The following is an 18610-nucleotide window of genomic DNA, read 5'->3' as shown; positions in this document are numbered from 1 at the left end:
TGATGATTATATCACTATCCTGTCTTCTTTTGGTATGCAAGGAATTTCTGGTTTGGCGAGTTGTAGTGTAATTGCATTATTTCTGTCTGCTTAAGATGCTGCAGCTATAGATGCAAGCGGCTCACAACATCAGGGATCCCTAGGCTTACAGTTTTACACAAATCTTCACATCAATGAATAACTATAGAAGCCAATAAGAACTTTATGGGTTCATAAGCAGTTGCCACTAGGAGTAGAGATACAACTCCTATATTTGGCTACTCAAAGGTTTATATGTATTTGTAATGCACCCACTGATAAGTGCAATACACCTACTGAATAACAATATATATTTTTTCCTTAACGCTTTACAAAAACATAAAAAGCCTCAGAAAAGACTCTACAATAGTTGGGGAACTGATGTTAAGTAAACAATCCAGATCAAAGAGAAATTCACTGCAAAGAATTCAAGGTGGACGTGGTCCCATCAATGTATTCTACTCTAGACCCCTTTGTAGTACACGGCTCCTCTAGACCAGTGGATTTTAAGGTCTATGGAGACTACTTTTATAACCATAAACTTTACAGTGTGCCCTACATTTTTGTCAAGAAGCTTTTTGTGGAGACTTCTTGCCATTGAAACCATTGAGATTTTCCCCAAAAAAATTATTGGTGAACTAATATTGTAGGGGTGGTTTAAAACCAAAGAACTGATGAACTGCATGTTCAATATATTTATAATAAACAGCTTTAACAAACACCAGAGCAACCTTAACAAGACTAAAAATTCAACCTAGTGCCTCAAGTGCAGGATAGCTACATGCACAACAAGTGATGTAGGGCTTAGGTCAGTGCACTAAACGCGTATTGTATGCATTTTTAAATTCATACAATAAGTTTTAAATCCTATGGTCAGGGGGTAAGGACACCTTTCAGGGGTATGGAGACTTCTAGCCATTGATGCTCCCTTAGGGGATTGTGGGAAATATGCAAATAAGTTGGAACAAGGAAAAGGTCTCTTCAGGTGAACTCTTACTTCCTGACTCCTGACCATTTAACTACATTGTACTTAAGAGACACAACCAAGTCAAAACTGTCTGTCTTTGCTGTGTTGGGAAGATATACTGGTTTGGATTTTGGGTTTAATCCCACATCATGTCATTAGGCTTCCTGAAAGTCATGCTTGATGGTAAGGGGGATGCCTTTCAAGGTAGCAAAAGATGAATGGTTTTCCTTGTCCTATCCTTGCATGTTATAATTCCTAAGAATTTCCTAAGGATTGCCAATTATATCATGTAGGATAAAATACACTGCTCAAAAAAATAAAAGGAACACAAAATTAACACATCCTAGATCTGAATGAATTAAATATGCACATTGAATACTTTGTTTAGTAAAAAGTTGAATGTGCTGCCAACAAAATCACAAAAAAAAATCATTACCAAAATCAAATTTATGAACCAATAGAGGCCTGGATTTGGCATCCCCCACAAAATTAAAGTGGAGAAACACACTACAGGCTGATCCAACTTTGATGCAATTTCCATAAAACAAGACAAAATGAGCCTCAGTATTGTGGGTGGCCTTCACGTGACTGTATGATCTCCTGAGGGATCTCCTCCCAGACCTGGACGAAAGCATCCACCAATTTCTGGACAGTCTGTGGTGCAACATGCCTCTGAAATTGATTGTTTGATAGTTTGATTTCACAGAAGTTTGATTTACTTGGAGTTATATTGTGTTGTTTAAATTTTCCCTTAAGCAGTGTAGATAATACAACAAACTGACATTTTACTGCAGTCCTCGAACCATTCAATATAGTCCAGTACGGCATGTCTGGCTTCTAGGTCAGTTCCTCTAGTTAAAAGTATACCCAATATCTTTAGTTTGGGAATATAAATTCAGAGGTCTGACACAAATTTTGGTAAAACTATGTATTTTAGCATGCTGAATACATTTTGATGTTTACATGTTTTAAGGAAATTAGGCTCTAAAAGTTCAAAGTTATTACCTTACCTAAGAAGTTTGCAAAACTTAATGACAGATTTTGACTAAGCACTAAAAGCAACATTTTTGCAGAGGTAAAAATGAAAAAAAATAATAGCTTGCTTGAAAATCACTGAATTTTAGCAAAGTGGGATTATTCTAAAAGTAAATACTTCTTTTAAAAAGAATCTAAATTATCATCCAAGCTTAAAGGGGATTTCTGTTCTTTAAAAAACTACGACCTAATATTCAGGACAAAAGAAAAATATTAACTGGATAACATACTGCACCTAACTGATTGGGCCAAAGTTTTTTTCACCGCAGTTTCTGTGTATCACTCATTGTTACTGTTGCTCTCTGTATGCACTATAGTTGGAACAACAATTCTGCCGCTGTTGACACAAGGCCAAATGACAAAAGAATAAGTGGGAATGCAATGAATTATGGGGGATATCATTCTTATGCATCCTCCTTTTATTTATCTATGCAAACATTAAATAAATTTATATTCTAACTAGAGATGAGCGAGTATACTCGTCCGAGTATACTGCTCGGTCAAGTATTAGCATACTCGGACCGGCTCGTTACTCGGACGAGTATCTCGCCGGCTCGAGATCGAGCAGTAAATTAATAAAATAAATTGAATAAAGGTATTTTTATTGTAAAAAAAAATATTACACATGTTTGCAGATGTTTTACTTGTAAGAACACATTGAAATAACACTATTCTTCACTTTCCAGGTGTTCGCGCGTGGCTCCCGCTAGGTTCGGAGATGTTCGGAACATCTGGAATGTGAAGAATAGTGTTCTTTCAATGTGTTCTGCACTTAAATGGTCCTGTATTCACTGTTTTTAATGTTTTAATTCTATTCTTCACTTCGCAGCTGTGCGCGCGTATCTCCGAACCTATCGGGAGACACGCGTGCACACCTGCAATGTGAAGAATAGAATTAAAACATTAAAAACAGTGAACACAGGAGCATTTAAGTGCAGAACACATTGAAAGAACACTATTCTTCACATTCCAGATGTTCGTGCACATCTCCTAACTTAGCGGGAGACACGCGCGAACACCTACAAAGTGAAGAATAGTGTTATTTCAATGTGTTCTTACAAGTAAAACATCTGCAAACATCTGGATTTTTTTTTTTGCACTGTTCTTTTACTGTTCAGTTTTATTAAAAAAATGCTTGGGTCTCCCATTGACTTCAATGGGGCTCGTTATTCGAGACGAGCACTCGAGCATCTGGAAAAGTTTGTCTCGAATAACGAGCACCCGAGCATTTTAGTGCTCGCTCATCTCTAATTCTAACGTAGATCAGCTAGAAAGATTTGTTTTCGAGGTTATTTACTATTTGATGCTCAGTATGTAATGTAATGGTTCATACATGGCTATCATATTCATGTATGCTAATAGTGTTTTACAAAGTTGTATTGGCATGAACCATTACATTACATACTGAGTATCAGTATGGATCACAGTAATGAACATGGAAGTTCTATTTTTATACTATTACATTGTAAGGAAATGTACATTTAATATTAGCTGTGCTATGTGAAACTAAAAAAAGTTTTAACCCATCAAGGACAAAACCCTTTTGACAAAAAAAAAATTGGTATCTACTTAAGGGTTTTAAAAAATAATTTTCTCTGTGTGGTCCAAATGACCCCCCCCCCTTTCTTTGGGTCAATGCTTTATTAGAAATCTAATAGTTAGAGATGTTCTGTGTTAAAACACTTTGGGGAAAAAATGATTTTGTATCCCTATATTAAGTTACCTATTACCTCTTTGGATTTCGGTATACAGATCTGTTTAATGGGACATTTTTTCTCAGAATTAGTTGATGCTTTCATTGATATGATTTTGTTAAATGTACGACCTTGTGAAAATTCTTTATTCTAATTTTATTGGTGGTCATATCATGAAAAATCTGACAAAGTTTTTCCAGTTAGGTTGCTTCACTGTGGAATACTTTTTAAAAAATATTGTAATTGAATACCATATATACTCAAGTATAAGCCTAGTTTTTCAGCACAAAAAAAAGTGCTGAAAACCCAAACTCGGCTTATACTCGAGTAAAAAAATATATATCAAAACTCACCTTCCCACGCTGCTGGCTATATACTGGGGCAGGGGGCTTGCAGGCTATATACTGGGGGGCAGGTGCTGGCAGGCTATATACTGGGGGGCAGGTGCTGGCTATATACTATGGGGCAGGGTCCGGCAGGCTATATACTGGGGAGGCTGTGACCAATGCATTTCCCACCCTAGGCTTATACTCGAGTCAATAGGTTTCCCCAGGTTTTTGTGGTAAATTAGGGGCCTCGGCTTATACTTGGGTTGGCTTATACTCGAGTATATACAGTAAATTCTTTGTAACAATGTGATTCCATATGATTTTCAGAGGACCAACATTAATGCACTAGTGGTGTATATGCTAAGCGATCTACGTATGAAGCATCATTTAGCCTTCATTTGGCCACCATTTGTCAGTTTGGAAGAACAAAAAACTGACTGGTCTCATTGAAACACTGAGCTGCATAACTTACAGTATAGATTACAAAACCTGTTGTGAACCAAATCTGTCTTTTTTTTTTCCTTAGAGTCAGTGCAGGTTATTTATATTTAGTGTGTAAATGTAGAACTTCTTCTTTTGTTTGATTTATCATAGAGGGTGTTTTCTATAGTTTTTGTTAATTGAAAAAAATCACACAAAAAAATAGCAAATTTATTATAGTTTATGGGGAATGGTTCTTAGCTATAAATGAAGCGCACATTGCTTACAAAAAAATGCAACATATAGCAATGAAGGTTCCACAGGTTAGCATAAGAAATCAGCCTATAGTGATATGCATATCCAACATATTTCAAGATCATTTCCACTGGTAAGTGGTAACTAGTGAGTGGAGGCCTTAAGCTAAGTAATAGCTAGTTAGTGAAATCAAAAAGATAAAACTGATAAGAAAAAGGTCAAAGTTTAATAAATAAGCAGGTTCCAATTTTAATGACAATAACTGAAAGCAGCTTTTCATGCTTAACTTTGTCAGCTTAATGTTAGCATTAAAAATACTGAGACAAACCTCAAAAAGGACTAAGCACAACAGTTATACATATTATGTAAATCAATCACTCAGCTAAAAGCTAATTATTTGCTATAAATTTAGTAAATTGTATACCACTTCAGTAAAATTTCTATAGTAAAATTACCAAGTAAAATATAAAAGCAAATTCCATTAGTATTAATAGGATACCACAATGTTCCTGCACAATGTGAATGCCAGCTATTGTAATGCCAGCTAATATTATAATTTAGCTTGCTAAGGACTTATACTTTATGCACTACAGACATTATAAAGACTACCATGTGGAACTAATGGAATAATAACTAATAAAAATTGCCAATTTTTATTTAATTATGTAGTAAAATTTTGGGATTCCCCCCAAAATGCACTGTAAGTTTGAGGGACCAGTTAACCGAAGTACGTATGAACCATAGGACACCAATGAGGTCATGTTCTGAGAATATCCCATGACGGGAAACTACTAACTACTACTCCTTGTATGCTTACAGTACTTACATCATATGTGCAATACCAGGTATATCCTGAAAACTTAAATATTTTGGGGATTCCTTAGGACTTATCTATAAAATCTTCCATATGACTTAATTACTACCTTATTATTCTAATTTACATATTAACTTTATTCATGCAAATTTCATGAAGGAAACTTACTAGGCATTCATGACAAAATCCTCATGGACAAACTTCTACGATGTGACCATCAAAATCGTATTCCGCCTTGTGTTGCTGAAGTAATCTCTTGGGTTCTAAAACTGAAGAGCAGGACAAAACCTTTTAGATACACGTTTGAAGACATAAATGTGATAAACATAGTAGTATTTGATATAAATATAAACATATGTACATTGGAACTATTTTAAGTTTGTCTCTGTTGCTCCACTGACCGTCAGATTCATCATTGTGGCTTAGTCACTTTCTGTCATCAGAAATTGGCCTAATAAACCACTACCAGTTTATTGTCAAGAAGTCGAACACCTTCTAGATTATGTTTCTCTCATGCCTTTATGTGGTGGCATCAACCAGAAAATCAACTTTGAACTGAGGTCTAAGTTAGATGTATAAAGTCAGGGAGGCAGAGAGTTTAAAGGAAACCTACCATTTCAAATGGTAGGTTTAAGCTGTAAACACCGAGCACCAGCTCAGGGTGAGCTGGTGCCGGTGCTTAGTTTCGTTAGTGTTAAAACCGCGGTATCGCGGTTTTAACACTTTTTAAACTTTATAGCAGAAGCCGCTTCGGCGCTGCGGCATTTCCTATGTAGGCGCGCGCACGATCGTGCGCACGCAGCGCCGAAGCAGTTTATGCTATAAAGTTTAAAAAGTGTTAAAACCGCAATACAGGCAGTCCCCGGGTTACGTACAAGATAGGGTCCGGAGGTTTGTTCTTAAGTTGAATTTGTATGCAAGTCGAAACTGTATATTTTATAATTGTAGATCCAGACAAAAAAATTTTTGGCCCCAGTGACAATTGGAGTTTAAACATTTTTTGCTGTAATGGGACCAAGGATTATCAATAGAGCTTCATTACAGACACCTTACAGCTGATCATTGCAGTCTGGGACCATAGTAAAGCATCCAGAGAGCTTCACCAGAGGTCAGAGGGGTCTGTCTGTAACTATGGGTTGTCTGTAAGTTGGGTGTCCTTAAGTGGGGGGCCGCCTGTACCGCGGTTTTAACACTAACGAAACTAAGCACCGGCACCAGCTCACCCTGAGCTGGTGCTCGGTGTTTACAGCTTAAACCTACCATTTGAAATGGTAGGTTTCCTTTAACACTGAAGTCAAGGTCTCCCTGGCTCTGAACATCTCCACATGTACCATACTTCAGAAGATCAGGTCAATGATGACCCTGGCCACAGGACCATCAATTACTGTGAAGTGAGCGGGAAAGCTTTACTTCAGTGTTAAACTATCCTCTTCCTTGACTTCATAAAACCTATTTACATCTGACTTCAAAGTTGATTTTCTGGAAGATGCCACCACACTGGACCATGAAAGAAACATCATCTAGAAGCTGCTGAGCTGCTTGACCACATACGGCTAGTGGTTTATTGGGCCAATTTCTGATGGCAGGTTCCCTTTAATTAATCTGGCAGTGTTCTTCTTCAATGCAATGTGTTTGCAACTTAAAAAAAAAAGTCACATCAAATCCACATGAGCCAGTGGGGGAATTGGAGTGGCTTGGGAACATATAAGACGTTTTAAAAAGTTACAATTAAAAATTCTGGCCTTGCACTAGTTGACAGAATGATACGTTTGTTGCTTAGTGTTCTTATGTTTGATTGCCATTAAATGCTCCTTGTGACTTTTAGTGGAAAGGGTCGTGATGCAACTATTTTGCGAGTTTTTGAAGACAAATGAATCCTGGAAACTCAATGCTAAATCTCACCCCATGGGTTTTTCAGGTTTCTCGACTGTTCCAGTTTATTTTACACATTCACTTTATGACCTCTGAATACTGGCCCTCACCAAATTAATTCACTGATAATGCTGCATCGGAACATAACCATCCATTTATAATATTCACTGGAACAAGATCTAATCTTTACACTTTCAAGCTTTAAACTCAGTTTTTAAATCCAAACCCAGGAATGGAGAGGAGAAAACAATAGGATGTGCAATGCCTGAACTCTTTACATTCTCTAATTTCATGATTTACACATTGTTTTGGCTCCAAAGGCTTCATGAGGGTAATCTCACACAAAGTGTGTGGTAACTGGCTAAATCCATTGTAAATAATGGTAACAAACACATGGGCTAGACAAAATTATTATTATTTACATCACGAGGCCAGTGGCTGCTGTGAATGGATAGGTTTGGCTGTATATGGTTAGCCATATTGTGGACAATATGTGTGCTGCAACCCTCCAATATTCTAAATAGGGGAACTATAGCCTCCCAGTATGGAGGTCACTGCTGCTTAGGTATTATTTTTATTATTTTATTCACTGTACCTATGTCCATTTAATTAATAAGAAAAAAATATTTCTAGCTAAAGTATTCTTTAAAAAAGCCAATTATCTTCCACCCTGGAAAAGGTCTGATTCGGAATACAGGGACCTATCAAATTAGGCCACAGAAAAGTTTCCATTGAGTTACAGCATGCTGCATTTTCCATGAATAGCAATGCTGAAACTGGAGGGAATTGAAGGTATTTTAACAAGTAACCTCAAGTGTCTTATTAAAAGGCGCAGGTTTTGTTATTTAGTCACACTATGACTTTGGTGTGGCTTCCGCACAATATTAGCCGCATATAGAGTACAGGGAAAGGTACATGTTTACCATGTAGATTTTATATCAGTGTTTGTGTCGGATGAGGATTGTGCAAGTTGTGACCTGACAGTTTTATCTATACGCCAGATGTGAAAAACAGATGTATTTAAAAAGCGCATGATAAGGAATGCTAATAAACCTGTTGATACTGTAAAAAAAAGTGTACAAAATGTGTCCTGAGAAAAAGTTCAAGTTACAGTATGTGGCAATATATATGGTATGTGTCTGCAAAAACACACAGGAAAGAATGACTATCACCTTTCGCTGTCACTAATACTTTGACTGAGAAGCAGGGAGTGGCAGAGCTATGAAATAATGTATAAGGAATGCATCCTTCTACTTACTGCACAAAGGTAGTTTTATTCTTAGAGGGAATGTCGCCTACTTTTTAAGAGCATATAATTTATAGATGGTGCAATTTCTTTATATTTTTAGTCTATTTATACATAGACTGTAAATCTAAAGGCGTAACTGAACTAGGGAAGATAAATCAAATTCATCCTGCGGTAATTCTGATATCAGATGGTTTCTGATGCGCTTTTTGTATAGTTATTTTCTCTTTTACATATGGAAGCGAGTGAAAAGATGACAATTGATCCCAACTTTTGTGCAATATTATAGGTAAGAGTATGATGTCATTGGTGCACCATTGTTCTGAAACGTTTCTTTCTCATAGGATATGAGTAGCTCTACAATGGTGTGCATGGACTTGGAGTATTAAAAAGGATATGGAAGAAGTAATTGCTTTATATAACACAAACTACAATTTCTGCATTTATGGTGTTAAATGGTGCTTCACTATAACCCTTTCTGAGACCTCTCACACAGTTACAGGTGTGAGATTTAAAAGTTGCTCATCCAAAAAATGGAAAATTGAGAGAATGAGTAGAGGCAGGGCCAGATCATTATTGGCGTTTTTGGAGCACCAGTGCAATCTGCTTGGTTGTGGTGTTCTTGGTATATATGATATATTTGGGATTCAGTTGTGAGGAAAATATATTTCTGTTTTACAAATCTGCAGAGATTAGTTGTGGCTGAAAGAAGTCGCCTGGAAGATCAGACCAAAGGGAATAAACGTCAGTGACGTCAACTTCAAGTCATTGTAAGGTGGTCCGTCTATATGGTGGTAAATACTGGTCTAGTTTTATTTGGTAACATTTAAGTAAATTATAGCTTTTAGATTTATTGTTGTGGGAGATGGCCCTGCATTGGCTGCTGAACAAAGTCAGGTGGGGCGTAGGCCCCACCCTACAATAGGTGCTCTATTCTAATGGGACCTTTAATCTAGCCCTGGGTAGAGGCTATTTTTTGAGGATCATGTAACCAAACAGATACCGCATTACAAAGCTTCATGTGAACAATGACTTTAGAGTCAGTGGCCTTTTCTAATAACCATGGTGGCCTATTGCAAAATTTGGAATGGGGCTCATACTTCAACATAACACTTTCAGCAGCACATTTCTAAAGGCTTAGATAATGCACACAGTGTTGTCACAAAACAAAGATAATCCTTGTGCTGATGATGACATAATCAATTAAATGATTTCACCATAGAGAAAACAAAGTGATGTCACAGCACAGGATAATAAGCAGAATGATGTCACAGTCCAGGGATTATTCGCTGTGGTATGGAGGTGCATTGCAAAGGTTGATTTCTGCACAGTGATCATGCATGACATTTAATGGCCGTAGAAAGCGCTTCAGTTGCAGATAATTTTTACAATGTTTGTATGAAATTTTCATAAAAACTGTAAAAAACCCATACACCCATACACTACATTTCTTCTATATTTACCACAAAAAGGTTCCATGCCACAAATCCACAGGTAATATGCATGACAGGTAATGCAGAAGAATGCAAGAGATGACAACTATGCTATTGTATGCCTGATCTGTTATTTATTGCAACTTCTTTTATACTGATGGGATACATGGGCGACAGCATACCATGACATAGAAAGTGAAGAACTGATCTTTAATTCATGGTCTTCTATAAATGGACTGCTAATTACATGGAAAAAGCAATTTTCTCAATAATCCAATATTTGCAAACCTTGGCTAAATGCCTCATGGAATCGCTTTTTCAGGTAGATCTAATTTTGTGCTTGAAAAAAAAATAATTAAATACACAGACCCGAAAAGTACGTCTACTTCTAAATTGCTTTACATAATATATATAAATCTGTAATTTTTTCATACTGCTGCTATATTTCATTAGTCGTTATAAAGCTGTGATTTCCTGCAATTTTCCTGGGATGTAATGGAGAACACTAAAAAACACGGTCTAGACATTCATTAATTTCATAAATATCATATCAGCAATTAGCTTAAATGCCCTGTGAGAATTTCCATTAGATTCCAAATGACACTATAACAATATTAAGATGCTGGGTTTCGTGCAGCCCTATGGTTAAAGTAATTGTAAAACCTTCTGTTCTGCTTTGATTTTTCATAGAAAATTGTAGCCTTTAATGTAAAGCACTATACAAACTAACCAAATTTAAAAAACTGCCACTAAAAAGTTATTAGTATTCCCAATAATGGAAGTGCAAACGAATATAACATAAAAACACAATAGTGGAATTCTAGGAGGCTAACATATATGAATGACAAGTATACAATCGTGGCTAATATGATATAAGTTGGATATTAGTGTAAAAGCACATAATACGCTACAATCTGCTAAATACACAATAGGACTGCAAGATCTCTCCTGTTCCTTAAATGGGTTTTCCAACGTATACAAGTTAGGCCCTATCCACAGGATAGGGTCTTACTTGTTGATAAGTGGGATCTCAGTCATGAGACCCCCACAGATCACTAAAACGAGGGATCCGATGGGGTCCTAGGTATCTCAGTCTATCCCCTTGCCACTCCATGAGAGTAATGGAGCAGATGGCCGAGCATTCTGATACATTCATATCTATGGGACTGACAGAGAATGGCATGTGCGGCGCTCGACAATTTCTGTCGGCTCCATTGAGATGAATGGAGCAGAACAGTCATGCACGGACGTCTGCTCCATTACTCTCATGGAGCGACGAGGGGTCCACCTTTCCCCAAAAAAATTACATCTTATACAGCTCCATACACCAAAGTACAAAAAAAGTTATTAACGGCAGAATATGGCAAAACAAAGAACATTTTACCAAATATAAATTTAGTATCTAAGTGATCATACCAACCCAAAGAATAAAGTGGAGTTGCCATTTGGAGTACACTTTAACCGCATTTGGATTTTTCTCCCGCTTACCATGGAAAAGGGAGGTGAGGTGTTGTGCATAATTAGCGCCGGATATCTTGTCTCCAAGTTCTGTGCTGCTAATTATAACTTTTTTCTAGGTGATCCCGGTGTTTCAAAACTAGCGGCGGACAGCGCCATTTGTATTTTTTTTTTTTAGTGATAGTATATATAAAAAACAACAAACGTATACTTAGAATACTTCATTTAAATGTACACATGAACTTCAGCAAGAAGTTAAGTGGTACATATAAAATTATAATTCTTTAATAGATACAGCTCTTAAAATATAGGATACTCCACCCTATGTGCACCATAAGAAGAACCCAGGTGTCCGAGTACTCTAGCACTCCCCTTATTCACTTATATTGAGTAAATACTGTTTTAAGGTCACAACAGCGAGTATATAGTTAGTGAGTTGTAAGCTTACCCGATACTACAGGTTCAAGGCTCTGGGCCTGAAGAGAGCGGTAGGATGTACTCAAAAAGTATGGGGTATATCTCTAAACTACCCCTAATTTTGCACCACAGCTCCTTCCATTACAAGGGCATTACCAAAATGTCCCTTTAAGACAAGGTGCCCATCAATACTTTCCTTACGCATTTTGTCTATACATAGACTCCTCGGAGGGATATAATTAAGTAGCAACACTAAATAAAGCAGATGGAACATGAAGGTACACAATGAGTAACATATTTACTGGACATTAGTCTCATACAGTAGACGTTCATTCAAAAACGAAGCCTACCTCTTTGAAGGGTTAGCCTTAATGAAGCAGGTCTCTGGGGACGCACTCACAGTGGTGACCATGTGTCTGATGTGGAAAGCCGAGCCTGGATGCTCTGTTGCGCTTCCGGCTCTGCTGCATTTCCAGGTATAACTGCTGTCCTTTGGTCACGCCTCCCTACTCCATCATGGGGAGCCTCCATACTCCATCATGGGGAGCCTCCTGTTTAGTTGCGTCAGTCCTGTCTCTTCAAACACTGTCTTGTACTGATCCAGACATAGAGGACTGCTAGCGGCTGCGCAGATCCATCTGGGGCGAGGACATGATCGCATCTCCTATGAAACGGCTAGACCAGTGATGGTGAACCTTTTAGAGCCTGAGTGCCCAAACTTCAACCAAAAGCCACTTATTTATAGCAAAGTGCCAGCACAGCAATTTAAGCAGTAATTTATTTCTCCTTGTTCTTTGACAGCTTTCAATCGTTCCGCCTCCCAAGGACACCAACCCAGTTGAAAGGAGTGGGGCAAATTTGCCTATCATTGTAGGAAGATTCTATAGGAAGATTCTTAGAGTCCTGTCTGGTGAACTTCATGCTGGGGCGATGGCCCGGGTGCCCACAGAGAGGGCTCTGAGTGTCGCCTCTGGCACCAGTGCCATAGGTTCGCCACCACTGGGCTAGATTAACGTCTTACCGCGCTGTACCATATTTCTAATTACGGAATCCTAGCAAATCGGGCATACTAGCCACAGCGGACACAGTAGCAAATAATTTGCGTCCCGAAATTGCCTCTATATCTAGAGCTCATTCAGGTCACAAATTAACCCTTACTCCACAGTGACAACCTGGCTCTTACATTAAAGCTGAAACATAGAACAGGAAGATAGATAAGTCAGAATACAGATGTGGCACATCTAAGTGCGTTTATGGGAGTATTTTGAATATAAAGAGTTCAAGTCTTGTGATGTCTCATAATGTCCCTCTATCAAACCGGCAAAGTGTCTCTCATGAATTATGTCTTCAAAAGGGAACACAACATCTTAGATTCACATATGTAGTTAGCCATTTTAAAAGGGGCACGTTTTCTTAAAGGCAAAGCTCCTTACTTTATTAGGTTAGGTAAATAAATCTATCTCCAAGGTAAAAGGCATCATTTACCACAACTAGATGAGACCTTACAGTCTTACTTCTCTCTAGCAACTGTGATAATTCAATGAGACCTTACTTGTTCATTCAGGCCTTTAGGGGCTTGTGTGTTCAACACATAGAATACTCCTATCCCAATAACCTCCTCGCTCCGGATACGGAATCATATTGATTCCCATATATTTGAGGAGTTTCGGATCTCCATTATTATGGATTTCTACATGTTTGGCCAAAGGTTTGTATCCCCCACATGTTCTCCAATTCTTCTCCTGAGTTCCCTGATGGTTTTGCCAACATATTCCATACCACATGTGACCTTGTATATCACTCCTATGCTCTTACAATTTATGAAAAGCTTTATCTTATATGTTTTTCCCATGACATTACTCTCCCTGTTGTTTTTCGCGACAACCAAGAGCCAGGGGAGCAAGGGGCCTGAAAGTGGCTTTCAATTCTATCTTTTAGAGAACACCTGAAGGAAATTAGGGGCTTTGATCCCACTCTCTCTTTCAGATCATCAGCCAGTTGTAATATGGACCAATAATTCTCTATGATCTTTCTGGCTTCACTTGTGCCATTATCAAAGGTTATCACGATTCTGGCCCAACTTTGCTCAGAGGATTGTGGATTGGTTTTATCCTCAAGAAGATCACATCTTGGAATGCCTTCCTAAGAACGTGATCGGGATAACCTCTCTCCTGAAACCGGATCCTCAGATCATCAGCTTGTGCCAGGAACTCTGCATCTGTGCTACAATATCTTCTAGCCCGGAGGTAATGCATCTTTCGTATCCCTGGACGGAGTGGGAATGGGTGGTGACTCTCCCACTAGAGAAGAGAATTTGTTGCTGTAGGTTTGCAGTATATAGAGGTTCCCAGGGAACCATCCAGTTTCTTGGTTTTCAATACATCCAAGAAGGGGGAATACTTTTGAATGTCATAAGTGAAGCGTAGTCCGATTGGGTTCACATGAAGTTGATCCACAAATGTACCAAATTCATCCTGGCACCACACCACAGCATGAACACATCGGCTGAGTGGGTAGCACTTCTGCCTTGCAGTGTTTGGGTCCTGGGTTCGAATTCCACCCAGGTCAACATCTGCAAAAGAGTTGGTATGTTCTCTTTGTGTTTGCGTGGGTTTCCTCCGGGTCCTCCGGTTTCCTCCCACACTCCAAAACATACTGTTGTATAGATTGTGAGCCCCATGGGGACAGGGAACAATTTGACATGCTTTGTGCAGCGCTGCGTAATCTGTGGGTGCTGTATAAATAAAGAATTATTATTATTATCAATGTGTCTGAAGAACGGTTCTATCTGTGCTGTGGATATGGACTGCTCTTCACTGAAAAACATGGACTGCCTCCCATCAGCCCAGAAGCAAGTTGGCATATGAGAAAAATAGAAAATAATTACTGGTCAGGGAAAATCTGAGGAGATAAAAGAACAAATTCGGTATGTGGCGGTGTTTCTGCTCTTTTAGATGGAATTGAAATTTTTCAACTATGATTTTCAATTGTGCCTCTTTATTCCCAAATTCTGACTCTGACTCAAATATGCGTACTATTTCAATTTGTTCTTGTAATTTGCTATCCAATCTTTCTAAATTTATTTTCTCCTCATCCAGTAGATTGTTCAAAAAATGGAGATACCTTGTCGTTGCTTCTTTCTTCCACTTTGCAGTAAGTGATGGTTTTTTTTATCCTTGAACCAGAGGTCTGGGTAATACGCAAACCCCTGTGGACAATACCGTGTTTGGTATAGTTTTTTTTTTATAGTGGTTGATTTCCATTAAGGCTTAAAATATCATCATATATCACTTTAATTACATTCCTATTCCTTATTACATTTAAAAATAATATACAAAGATTCCAGTAAGGCAAAATACCTTTAGCCAGGTGTGTTTCCTCTAGGCAGGAATAACTGCTTTATACTTCCGTATCCATGCAACATCTATTCTGAAAGTATGATTATATTAGCTGGCAGAATAACTTGTACACACAGCTATAGAAAGTCTACCACTAAACCATAGGTTACAGATGACATCCACAATAGTAATAGCCCAGTTTTGTACCGATCATGTGTAGTAAATATATAAAATAATCAGCCCACCAAGCGTTTCCCTGCATTGCTTCCTCATGGTGCTGCCAATTCATAACTATTGTAGCTTCACAAGTACAGTAAAGCCAGACAGTTCTGTAACTTACAAACAGAGCTGTGGTTCTTGTAAGAGGTGGATCATACAATGTGTATAAGCTTTCATGAAGATTCAATGTATTTTTATTGCTAAATTGTATGATATGGTAAGGGCTTAAGGGTTTTCAACAAGGCATACTGTCTACTGAGGAAACAGCACTGTATATACAGTAAACAAGTTCCAGAGACATGAAATATTTAAATTTTCATAGAATTTTTCTGTGATTCCAATTCATTTCAGCAATAACACAATACCAGTTATCTCAATGACAACATCACTATGAAAATACAATTCCTTAACAACAGACATTACATCATTGGCAAGAATTGCAGATCTTTACTGCCAAGAAACCTAGTTTCAAAATATGTCCCCAGATACAGGTCAGCACATCAGAAAATGCAAAGCCCTTTATTACTGTAGCAACTTTGTCATCCTGTATCTAGCAAACTAGCCATTTCCAGATAGCAATTAAAGAGATAATGTAATGCTAACGCATGTTGAACAAAAACAGCTGGAAAACAACAGAAAACAATGTATATTGAATAAAATGCTGTTATGCTTCAATGCACACAGACCAGCTACAGGAACAGAGAACCAGTGATCATCTAGATAATTTTTGGGAGTGTTCTGTTGGGCTGTCTATAGTTTAGTATAAATGTTTGCATCACCTCCTTGGGTCAATGTAGGGAGTTTCATTGGTAGGAATCCCTTATGTGCCACATTCACTACTGGCTATGACATCTAAGGGGTTCTCACATCATTTTTACTGCTGTCAGTTACCTGCACAGTCCTGCAGTCTGAGAAACCACTATAAGACCAAACTACAAGTTATGTTAAATTACACACCTTGACATACAGTAAGATTGTGGAAAGTATTTCTTCACATACTGTCCCCACTCTTCCATAGTATTATGTGCCTCGTATCCCATTTTGAAGTGTATTTTCAACATGTACTGGAACTTCATGTTTTCGAAAAGGCTCTATGTACCAATGTATGGTTATAGCATGTAAGTCCTGTATTTTTGCTCCATTCTGCTTTTTATAATTTCTTTTTTAGGTGATCTTGGTGTTACAAGGTTAGCAGAGAATAGCGCCAGGATAGGAATGAAGGGGAGAGTATCATTAGATGGATTTTTGTTTTTCAAAATGGTTGATTTTCTTTAAGAATTTGTATACACATGCGTACATACATACATCACACAGATGGTCCCCAGGTTACGTACAAGATCAGTTCTGCAGGTTTGTTCTTAAGTTGAATTTGGATGTTAGTCGAAACGTGAATATTTTGTAAATGTTACTCCAGACAAACTATTTTTTTCCCCCCTATTACAATAGGATTTTCAGAATTTTGGTCTGTTGAGGGAACAAGGATTGACAATAAAGCTTCAATGAAGATGCCAGTAATAACTTTTATGTTTATCATTGCAGCCTAAATTTCCCAGCATCCATAGAAATTCACAAGAGGTCACAAAGCTGTCCATTTTTAACTAGGGTGTTGTCTGAAAGTCTGGTGTCCTTAAGTCAGAGACTGCTTCTAAATGTATCTATTCTTTGACAGTAAAGCAGGCTGTTGAGGAGTGGATCCATGTCTAAAATTTTAATACAGATGTATGTGATGCATATTCCATTAATGGAATCAATTTTTAGCATTTTAACATTTGTGCTATTCACATGCTTTAATATCCACATTGTGCTAAGCTGGTTTAACCATTACCAACTGAGCTTGTAACATGCCTTTTGCAACGAAGTGGGGTAGTGCTTTATAGAACCTGTTATTGTTTTCAGGGGAGGGGGGAGGTGGGCGTGGATCTGGGATGGCGACATAAAATGAGGTGTTGAGCCATGTGTATGTCCATGTTGCAATTTTTCTTTTTTTATTTGGCACCTGATGTCTTCAAAGGCAAGAATATCTTGCCAATGCCAAATATCTAGCCAATGAATACAGTCAGATGATCATTAGATCTATTAAGGTCAGAGGCCACATCTTGCCAATGCCAAATATCTAGCCAATGAATACAGTCAGATGATCATTAGATCTATTAAGGTCAGAGGCCACATCTTGCCAATGCCAAATATCTAGCCAATGAATACAGTCAGATGATCATTAGATCTATTAAGGTCAGAGGCCATATCTTGCCAATGCCAAATATCTAGCCAATGAATACAGTCAGATGATCATTAGATCTATTAAGGTCAGAGGCCATGTCTGTGGCATAAAGACAGCCACTTCCAAGTGTCAGAGAAGAATCAGCAAAGCCTGAAAAAGATTCATCCAAACATCATTAGTATGGAGAACTTGTATGGAGGACTCCAGACAAGCTGCGCCAGATGTGGTTGGCAGTGGCTTTATTATCTCTCACAAGTATACGTTTACCGCTTGGCAAAGCTGACGTGAATGTGTATCGGGTTCTTAGGTCACAGCTATTTTTTTTTGTGTCCTTTTATATTGCACTTAGATGTAATGTACATGGAAAAAAGTCTCCATCTAAACCCTGATCTAATCAGTGCAATCAAATCAAGGCTTGATGCAAACAGATAATAAAATCATCACTGCTGTGCCTGCAGAAAGACAAAGATGGTCTCACTGCTTACGTCAAGTCCAGAAAGACCATTCCAACAATTCCTTCCATTGTTTTTATTGTCATGTGCTATACATCCCACAAACAAGAAATGTTATAGACAGCTAAGAAATATACTGTCTAGACTGACATAAATGCATAGAGCGCTGAGATGGAAACAGACAAGTGCTGTCCTGAGTGAGGTATGGATCTGTCACACAAGATATCTTTGTAAAGAGGTTCACGTTAGGACATATGACTAATGACCTTTTACAATGCAGCACATTTGTGGAGCTAATTATTCTCTAAACATTATATAAAGCAGAAATGGATGTGCCTTCAGTCCTCTAAACTCTTCATGTGTACTTGCCGTCTGTTCCTATGACAACATATAAAAAAAAAAAAAACACATTTCATATTAATGCT

General features: G+C 38.0%; 1 protein-coding gene across 1 annotated transcript in view; it reads right to left on the bottom strand.

Moving 5' to 3' along the window:
* THRB (thyroid hormone receptor beta) overlaps positions 1-18610 on the bottom strand; it is a 203488-nt gene that overhangs the window by 152392 nt on the left and 32486 nt on the right. The window contains exon 2 of the mRNA XM_072153623.1: positions 5701-5801. The gene's annotated coding sequence lies outside the window, so the exon portion shown is untranslated. The remainder of the gene's footprint in view (positions 1-5700; positions 5802-18610) is intronic.

The sequence above is a fragment of the Engystomops pustulosus genome, chromosome 5 (assembly GCF_040894005.1).
Source record: "Engystomops pustulosus chromosome 5, aEngPut4.maternal, whole genome shotgun sequence".
In the NCBI taxonomy this organism is placed as follows: domain Eukaryota; kingdom Metazoa; phylum Chordata; class Amphibia; order Anura; family Leptodactylidae; genus Engystomops; species Engystomops pustulosus.
The sequence above is the reverse complement of the archived record's forward strand: the minus strand, read 5'-3'. Positions and strand labels throughout refer to the sequence as shown.